We start from the raw sequence: 8,534 nt of genomic DNA on the forward strand, positions 1-8,534 counted from the left end.
GACAAACTTCGAGCACTTTTCTAAACCCAGCGTAGGCCCTACTAACCTCTGTTACATCTTGAAACCCTCTACGTTAGCATGAAAACCTCTGCATCAGCCTACTGAGAACCTGTGCAGCTTTTCTGGGCTTCTACGTCACTACTGTAGCCTCTGCGTGGATGACATAGGCCCTTCTGGCTTTGCGTTGTCTTTGCTGCCTCTGCGTGTCTTCCTCTGGCTCTGCATCTACCTCTTCTGTGTTGATCTCCCATATCTTTGTTCCATACTTTCTGCCTCCTTACTACTCTCCAGACCACTGGTTCAATTTCTTAGCAAACCCCGCTCTAAATATTGAACTGACTGGTCTCCCTCAGTGTGTTCTCTAAGTGCCCCTCAAGCCTCCTCTTATACTTTTTCTGTTGACATCTCAACAGCCGAGATTAAGTCCCTAATCAATGGCTAAGATTATATCTAGCTTGATCCATGTCTTTTGGACCATTCTAACACAGATTCATATTAATACATATTAATATTTTATTTTCCCTAAGTTTAGACTTAGGGACTCCATTAAAAATATTACTTCTTTTAAAATCTCCTGATCTCTTTAGAATCTGCCGAAACCCTTTCTGGGTATTGGATATCTTATGTGCCCCAACCTCTCCACTAAATTTCGTCACTAGAGCACATCTGATGCTACCCCAAATCGACACTCCCTCTTAGCAAGGAATGTTCTCTAGCAATACTCCTCACTGAGTATTACTTTGATCATTCGACATCGGTACCTGTGCTGATGCTAGGCCTTCCTACCCAACATCCTCTGCACTGCTGCCTCTTGTAATGCTTCCCATGGTTCTGCTACTCCCACTACTGCATCAATATGACAACTCCCTCTACATTCGTGTTGTTGCTAGTTCTTTCTCCCAACATCGCACCTGCACTGCAACTTCCTCCGCATCTGTGTTGTTTTTGGTCCTTTCTCCCAACACTGCATCTATACTGTAACTCCCTCTGCATCTGTGCTGTTGTTGGTCCTTTCTCCCAACACTGCATCTGCACTACAACTCCCTCTTCATTCATGATGCTAACACACTACTTCTGAAAGGGGTTCTTTACGTCCCTATCTTTTCCCTGAAGTATTCAAGTTTTGACTTTCCAAGGGCCTTGGTGAGGATATCTGCCACTTCTTCCCTTGTAGGAGTGTAGCTCAACTGTACAACTCCTTGTTGGACACAATCTTTGACAAAGTGACACCGGATATCAATATTCTTTAACCTATCATGAAATATTGGATTCTCATAGAGTTTGATGCAAATCTGATTATCACACATGATCCTGGTCGCCTCCATATTTCTTTTGAATAGGCTTACCAGTAGTTTTCTAAGCCATATGGCCTCACATGAAGCTGTGATTGCTGCCATATATTCTACCTCAAACGAGGTCAGAGCCACGGACTTTTGTTTCCTACTGCACCAGGACGTTATTCTTGATCTAATGTTGAAACAGTACCCAAAGGTACTTTTCTGATCCACTGAACTTCCTGCCAAATTTGCATCAGTAAATCCACTCAACCTGGTATCCTCCCCCTTATTGTACAAGAGACCAATCAACTATTCCCTGTAAATACCTGAGAACGTGCTTGGATGTTGCCCAGTGAGCCCTCTTTGGTTCCACCATGAATTGATTGAGGGTGTTGACAGCGTAGCAAATATCTGTCCTGGTATTGACTAGATACATCAGGGACCCTATGAGATATCAGTATAGGGTGGAATCGACATCCTTGTCTTCTGATGCATCAATATTCTTCCAGTTGGTGATAATTGGCATAGCCATAGGTCTATAGTCTCCCATCCTGAACCTTTTCAGGATTTCTGTAGCATATCTTCCTTGCCCAAGGAAGATTTCTCCTTTCTGCTACCAAACTTCCAACCCTAGTAAATAGTGCATTCATCCTAGATCCTTCATATCGAACTCCGTGGCTAGATTCTTCTTGCAGCCTTCAATGAGTCTGGATAATCCAATCAGGAAGAGATCATCCACATATAATACTAAGATAAGTGGCTCGCTCTCTACAACCAGATAGTAGAGATTCGGATCTGCGTCACTCTTGACAAACTCCATCTTGTACAAGTAGCCATATATTCGACCATACCATGCTCTTGGTGCCTGCTTCAGCCCACACTAGGCTTTCTTTAGTATGCATACATGAGACTTCTTCTCATGAGTTTCAAAGCCCTCTGGTTGTTCAATGTATACTTCTTCTTCTATTGCCCCGTTCAAAAATTTCGTATTGACATCCATCTTATGGATCTCCCATCCCATCTAGGCTGCAAGAGATATAACATTCCTAATAGATGTATACCTGGCTACCAGGGCGAAGGTTTCCTCATATTCAATCCCTTCCTTTTGAGCATACCCCTTAGCCACAAACCTAGCCTTGTGTTTTTCAATACTGTCGTCCACAACATATTTGATCTTGTAGATCCATCTTGAACCTACCACAGATCTGTCTTGAGGCCTTCACACCACCTCCCAGACATCATTTACCATTATGGAGTTATACTCCTCCACCATTGCATCTAGCCAGACATGATGCTGAGTTTCCTCCTTGAAGCTGGTAGGCTCTCCATCCTGAGCTAATAACGCTTGATACTTGTCTGGCTGTTTTCGCTCCCTTTTATTGTTCCTTGGCTCTCTGATGAAGTTCTCTTCATCACGCAAAATCTGACGAAGTTCCCTGTTGGTTCTTCCTCTACCAACAAGTGCTTCTATTCGTTCCTCTTCCTCATCTTGAGAATCTTCTTGATATGAGGAATGATTCTTCACTTTCGTTGGTTGAAGAGGCATGACCAACAGATCCTCTTTCGACTACTCCTTGGAAGGAATTTCACGAGATCTTTTGAAAGCTATGTCCTCCATGAACTTTACATCTCGTCGTACTACTACCTTCCTACTCCCTGGAAGATAGATCCTGTATGCCTCTGCATTCTCATTATATCCTGCTAGATACCCCTTTTCTGCAGTCTGGTCCAACTTCTTCCTCCTTTCTTCGAGTATGCGACAATATGCCTAACTCCCAAATATCCTGAAATCACTGACTTCAGGTGTCTTCCTAGTGAAGACTTTTTTGGGTGTAATCTTGCCCAATGCCCGATGAGGAGTCCTGTTCTGAATGTAGACAGATGTGTTGCATGCTTCTGCCCACAGGAATTTTGGCATATCCTAATCATGCAACATGGCCCTAACTGCTTCTACAATAGTCCTGTTTTTCCTTTCTACCACCCCATTCTACTCTGGATTGTAGGGAGTTGTCCACTCTCTTCTGATGCCCTCCTTAGCACAATAATCAGTGAAGTCCTTATCGACATATTCTCCACCATTATCTGAGTGAAAGACTTTTATTTTCTTACCTGTCAGATTCTCCACTAGAGCCTTGAACTCCTTGAATCGACAGAAAACCTCATCCTTGGTTTTCAGAAAATAGATCCAAGTTTTCCTTGAGTGGTCATCAGTGAAGGTAAGGAAATACTCGGCACCACTGAGAGCTTTGACGGACATAGGTCCGCAGATATCTAAGTGTATCAATCCTAGTACACTCTTGGCCCTGTGGTTTCTCCTAGGAAATTCCGCCTTGGCATACTCTCCTAGAGTGCATCCATTGCATACATCATCTCATTCTGTACTCATATCCGAAACTCCTGTTACAATGCTCCTAAGAATTCTCAGAGCTCCATGGTGCAAGTGACCCATCCTTCTATGCCATAGTTCATTCAAGTATTTGTCCCCATGACTGCCTATTAGTGCCATTGGAGATTCTAGTTGTAATATGTACAACCAATTACTTTTGATCCCAATCTACACTTTCTTTTTCCAACTTGGGTGTTTGACGTATACCTTTTCCTTGATGAAGTAGATGTCATAGCCCTTGCCTTGTAGTTGTGACATGGAAATTAAGTTCATCCCCAATCCTAGCACATGCAACACATTTGTGGCACGAAACCGCTTTCCTGATTCTATCTGAAAAACTATGGTACCCTTTCCTACTGGAGTACACTTTGCCTTGTTCCCCGATCCCTGTATATGTATATGAATATGAATATGTGATATTTATCTGAAAGTTCTATCTTATTCATCTAAAATAGATATAGATATCTATCTGTTTCTCTAAACCCATATTCTGAGATCAGAATAAAACTCCCTGATTCTCGTCATATGCCATGCCACAAGGCTCCACTGTATATATACCATACTTCTGATGATGCAGCACTAGTCATGCACGCCACTTCTTCTTCCAACCTGAAAGCCAACATAGAGAAATCGAAATCTCTCTCTCTTGTGCAATCTTCTGAAAATTTGCGTGATGCATTTGCATCATGGTATCGACCCATACTTAATTTTCCCTTTCTATCTCTGATTACTTCCTCTGATACCATGTGAAAATTCTATCACTGCAGCAACTGATTTACTTTTCCTACTTATTTCATCATAAGTTATTCATGAAATTACTTCAAAAAACATTAAAATAAATACTACCGCAGATATCACACCATAATACAGAAACAAACATATGCACACATTGACACAATTATTTTGGACTAATGTCCCTAGAAAAACCCAATGTGGGAAAACCGGTGCAGCAAGGGAGGATTTTATTATTCAGCAATTTTCTTGTACAACAAGGTGCCAAACTAGATTACCCACAGATAGACAAAATTCCAGCACTTTCTAAACCCAGTGTAGGCCCTACTGACCTCTGCTACAGCCTGAAACCCTATGCGTCAGCCTATTGAGGTTCTGTGCAGCCTCTCTGGGCTTCTGCGTCACTCCTGCAACCTCTGCATGGATGATGCAGGCCCTTCTGGCTTTGCGCAGTCTCTGTTGCCTCTGTGTGGCTTCCTGTAGCTCTGCATCTGCCTCTACTATGCTGATATCCCATCTCTCTATTTCATACTTGCTACCTCCTAATTGCTCTCCAGACCACTAGTTCAATTTCTCAGCGAACGCCCCGTCCAGAAATTGAACTGACTGGTCTCCCTCAGTGTGTTCTCCAAGTGCCCCTCAAGCCTCCTCTTATACTTTTTCTATTGACATCTCAACGGCTGAGATTAAATCCCTAATCAATGGCTAATATTAGATCTGGCTTGATCCATGTCTTTTGGACCATTCTAACACAGATTCATACTAATACATATTAATATTTTATTTTCCCTAAGTTTAGACTTAGGGACTCCATTAAAAATATTAATTATTTTAATATCTCCTGATTTGTTTAGAATCTGCCCAAACCCTTTCTGGGTATTGTAGATATTATGTGCCCCAACCTCTCCACCAAATTTTGTGGCTAGAGCACATCCGATGCTACCCCAAATCAACAATATGCATATCAGATTTGAGACTTGAGTTATGAACGTGACGTCCTCATGAGGAATGGAGGAGTAACTCTTCGCTATAGGCTTCCTGAGCCATTTTGGAACTTCCTCCATAGAAGTGGGAAACATATGAGAATATAGGATAGGGACATGTTGTGAAAATTTCTCATCTTTGCAATCACCTCAGGGGGGAACCCACATCGTGATTGGAAAAGGAGGAGGACAAGGAAAAAATTGGGCGTTGGTCTCCTCCTTTACAATTTGAGGTGCCTCATGGTTCACAAGAGTTAGGAAGGAATGGAAATCAGGAGGTTCACCATATTGAGAACTATGAACCAAGCGTTTAAACTCTTCTCTCAAGAAGTCAAAGTTCACAAGCCATTCAAGAATTTCGTAATAGAGGTGAAGGAAGCTATCAACAAAGTCCTCAACTAATTCGTCAAGCTCCATACTTAAATGACTGATTTTTTCACGGAAATATCGGTGGCTATACTCCTCAAACATTTTAGTCATCATTTAGGCAAGATGACCAAATGAACTGATAGAGGCAAAGGGTAATGTGTAACACCAACATTGAGCATGACCTTCGAATGTGAGGGTGAGTAATACAGTCGAGACATCTTTGTACTCTATGTTGTGGCATAGGCAAAAGTTTATAACTTGGCGCACATGCGCACGAAAACATGGTTCACCCTCACCACTAAAATTTAACTTGGGCAGGTCATGGATAACTTCCGCGGGGATGGTATATTCAAAATTTGTAGAAAGACATCCTGGGATTATGATGTCAGGAAGAGCCATTTTTAAATAAGAGATTCAAACCAGAATCTATGGGCACAGCCTGTCGTCTGACCCTCCTTCTAGCGCGATTTTATTGACGGTGCTGGACCCACCAATAAAGGGGATATCCCCGATATGAAGTCCCAACTAGACCTCACACTTTTTGGTGTAGGTGCCCCATCTGGTGTGATGGCCCAGTTTCCATATATTTAGATATCTGCCTTGGCTTTAGCTTTCAGCACATGAGAGTGTTACACTGGTATCTTCAAACAAAAGGTACATGTGTCTGGTTAGTGAATAATGTAATGTTGTCAAGGTTATCTTACTCAAAAGGGGGAGAGTAAAGTGAGCCTCTAAGTGAGAGGTAGTAGTACCACCCAGGAAGAGACATACACGAACCAGAAAGGTTATGTCCAGCATCGAGCGGAATAGTCCATAGTGGACATGGTAGTCATTAAAACCAAAGTATAATGGAAAACACTACACCATCTAGTAGAGTAGTCCACAAGGATGTGACGGTCGTTATAACCAGAAAACAAAGATGGTAAGTCAATCATCCCGTAGAGTAGTCCACAAGGACATGACAGTGGTGATAGGCAATACACAAAGGTGGTATGTCTAGTATCCCGTGGAGTAGTCCACAGGGATGAGACAATGGTGATAAACAATACAACACATCTTTAACAATGTAAGTACTAAAATAACCAAATTAGTTCAACTATCTTAGTACAAGTTAAGAAAACATGCATTACAAATGTTTAAAGAGTAGTGTTACAAACATCTACAAAACATGCGTGAAAACATGCTGGCCTTAACAGGCTTCTAAATTAAGAAAAAGTCCCAAGACACATCTGTACACCATACATCACTAGTCCCTATAGTGGGACATTGGAGCCACTCCTCACTCCTCAAAGAACAAAATATAGACTCTCAAGGCTATGTGGGAGGAGCCAAGGTGAAAATTCCTTTGCTCATATATAACCAAGGGTGATGCTTGGCCCTTGTGACTCTTGGACTTCCCTCATGACCATTCAACTTCCAATGACTTTTCAACTGACATGACTCTTCAACTTATTGTGTGCTTCCATTGGACTTCACTTTACATTACATTGAGTTATAACGGATATGGTCCATAGTGGTGATGTGGCCAAGACAGCTCATGACACAACTTAACACGACACTGCTGACATGTATTGACTGACTGTGGTGTCCGTGTCAAGTTGTTGTGCTGCTGAGTGATGGATGTAATCTTGGTGTTCTTTGTCTTCTCCTCCACATGGCATAGTGTTGTGGGGTCTTCGATGGTGTTTGCATGATGGTTCAATGCATATGTTCCTTTCTCTTGTTACTGTGCTTGGTACATTCATCCAGCTACAAGGAAGTCTTCTAGCATGTGTGCTCCTTCTTCATCCCGTTCGTCGCCTCACCATGATCCATCAGTGTACCTATTCCTGCAATTCACTCATGATGGGATGACATCAAATCTAAAAATTCCTAGTCTGCATGATGGATTGTTCTCATGTTCCGGGTGACAGGGAGGGAGTACAACTAACTAAGACAACGTAGAATGCAACTCACTGGAATGAGGATTTCTGGGAGCACAACCTGCACTGTCAGGAAAAACTACGCAATTATCACTCCAAGACAAAATTTTGTAGTGAAAGTTACCAGTGTCAACTGCAAGGTGGGACCCTAAGGGGGGACACCTCTGAGAATTTTTCAAAGGGAGGACAGAGCGGGTCTATAGAGGGACTGCTGGTCAGTTTTTCATAGTTTCCTAAGGGAAGACAAAGCGGGGTTACAAGGGGACTGGTGGGAAGTTCTGTGCAGTTTCTAGAGGGGAGACAAAACAGGGTTGTAGAGGGACCTATTGAGCACGACTGTGCAATTTCTTGTAATAATGTAGGACATGCAGTAGGGGAATTGCTAGACATGTTTACGCAATTTCTAGGAACAATGAATGAAAAGAAGCAGGGGAAATGCTAGACATGTTTGTGCAATTTCTAGAGGCAGTGCAGAGCAAGGCAACAAGGGTCAGCTGGGTAGTTCTGCGCAATTTCTGAGAATAGTGCAGATAAAGGTAACAGAGGATCAACTGGGCATGTCTTCATAGTTTTTGGGAGCAGTGCAGACCCAGGTCTCAGAGTAGTGCAGGCTTCGAACGGGAAAGAAGGAGGGTTCATGACTGTGCTTGAGAAATGCGCAGTTCAGTTGGACATGGAGGTAGTTTCTGTGCAATTCTGGGAGGCAAATAGGTTGCTCACCTCTGGGATCACACAATGCAAATGACCTGGAGGATATCCTCAAGCACTGCGCAGTTCCAGGTAGTAGAACAAGGTCACTGAGGGCTAAGATTGCACAGTGCAGCTTAGTCGGGGTCTGGTGGAAGAGGGTTGTTTGGTTGGGCAG

This window comes from Pinus tabuliformis, chromosome 7, assembly GCF_031772625.1.
Source record: "Pinus tabuliformis cultivar Carrire ecotype Pingquan chromosome 7, CPIR1, whole genome shotgun sequence".
NCBI classification, from domain to species: Eukaryota; Viridiplantae; Streptophyta; class Pinopsida; order Pinales; family Pinaceae; genus Pinus; species Pinus tabuliformis.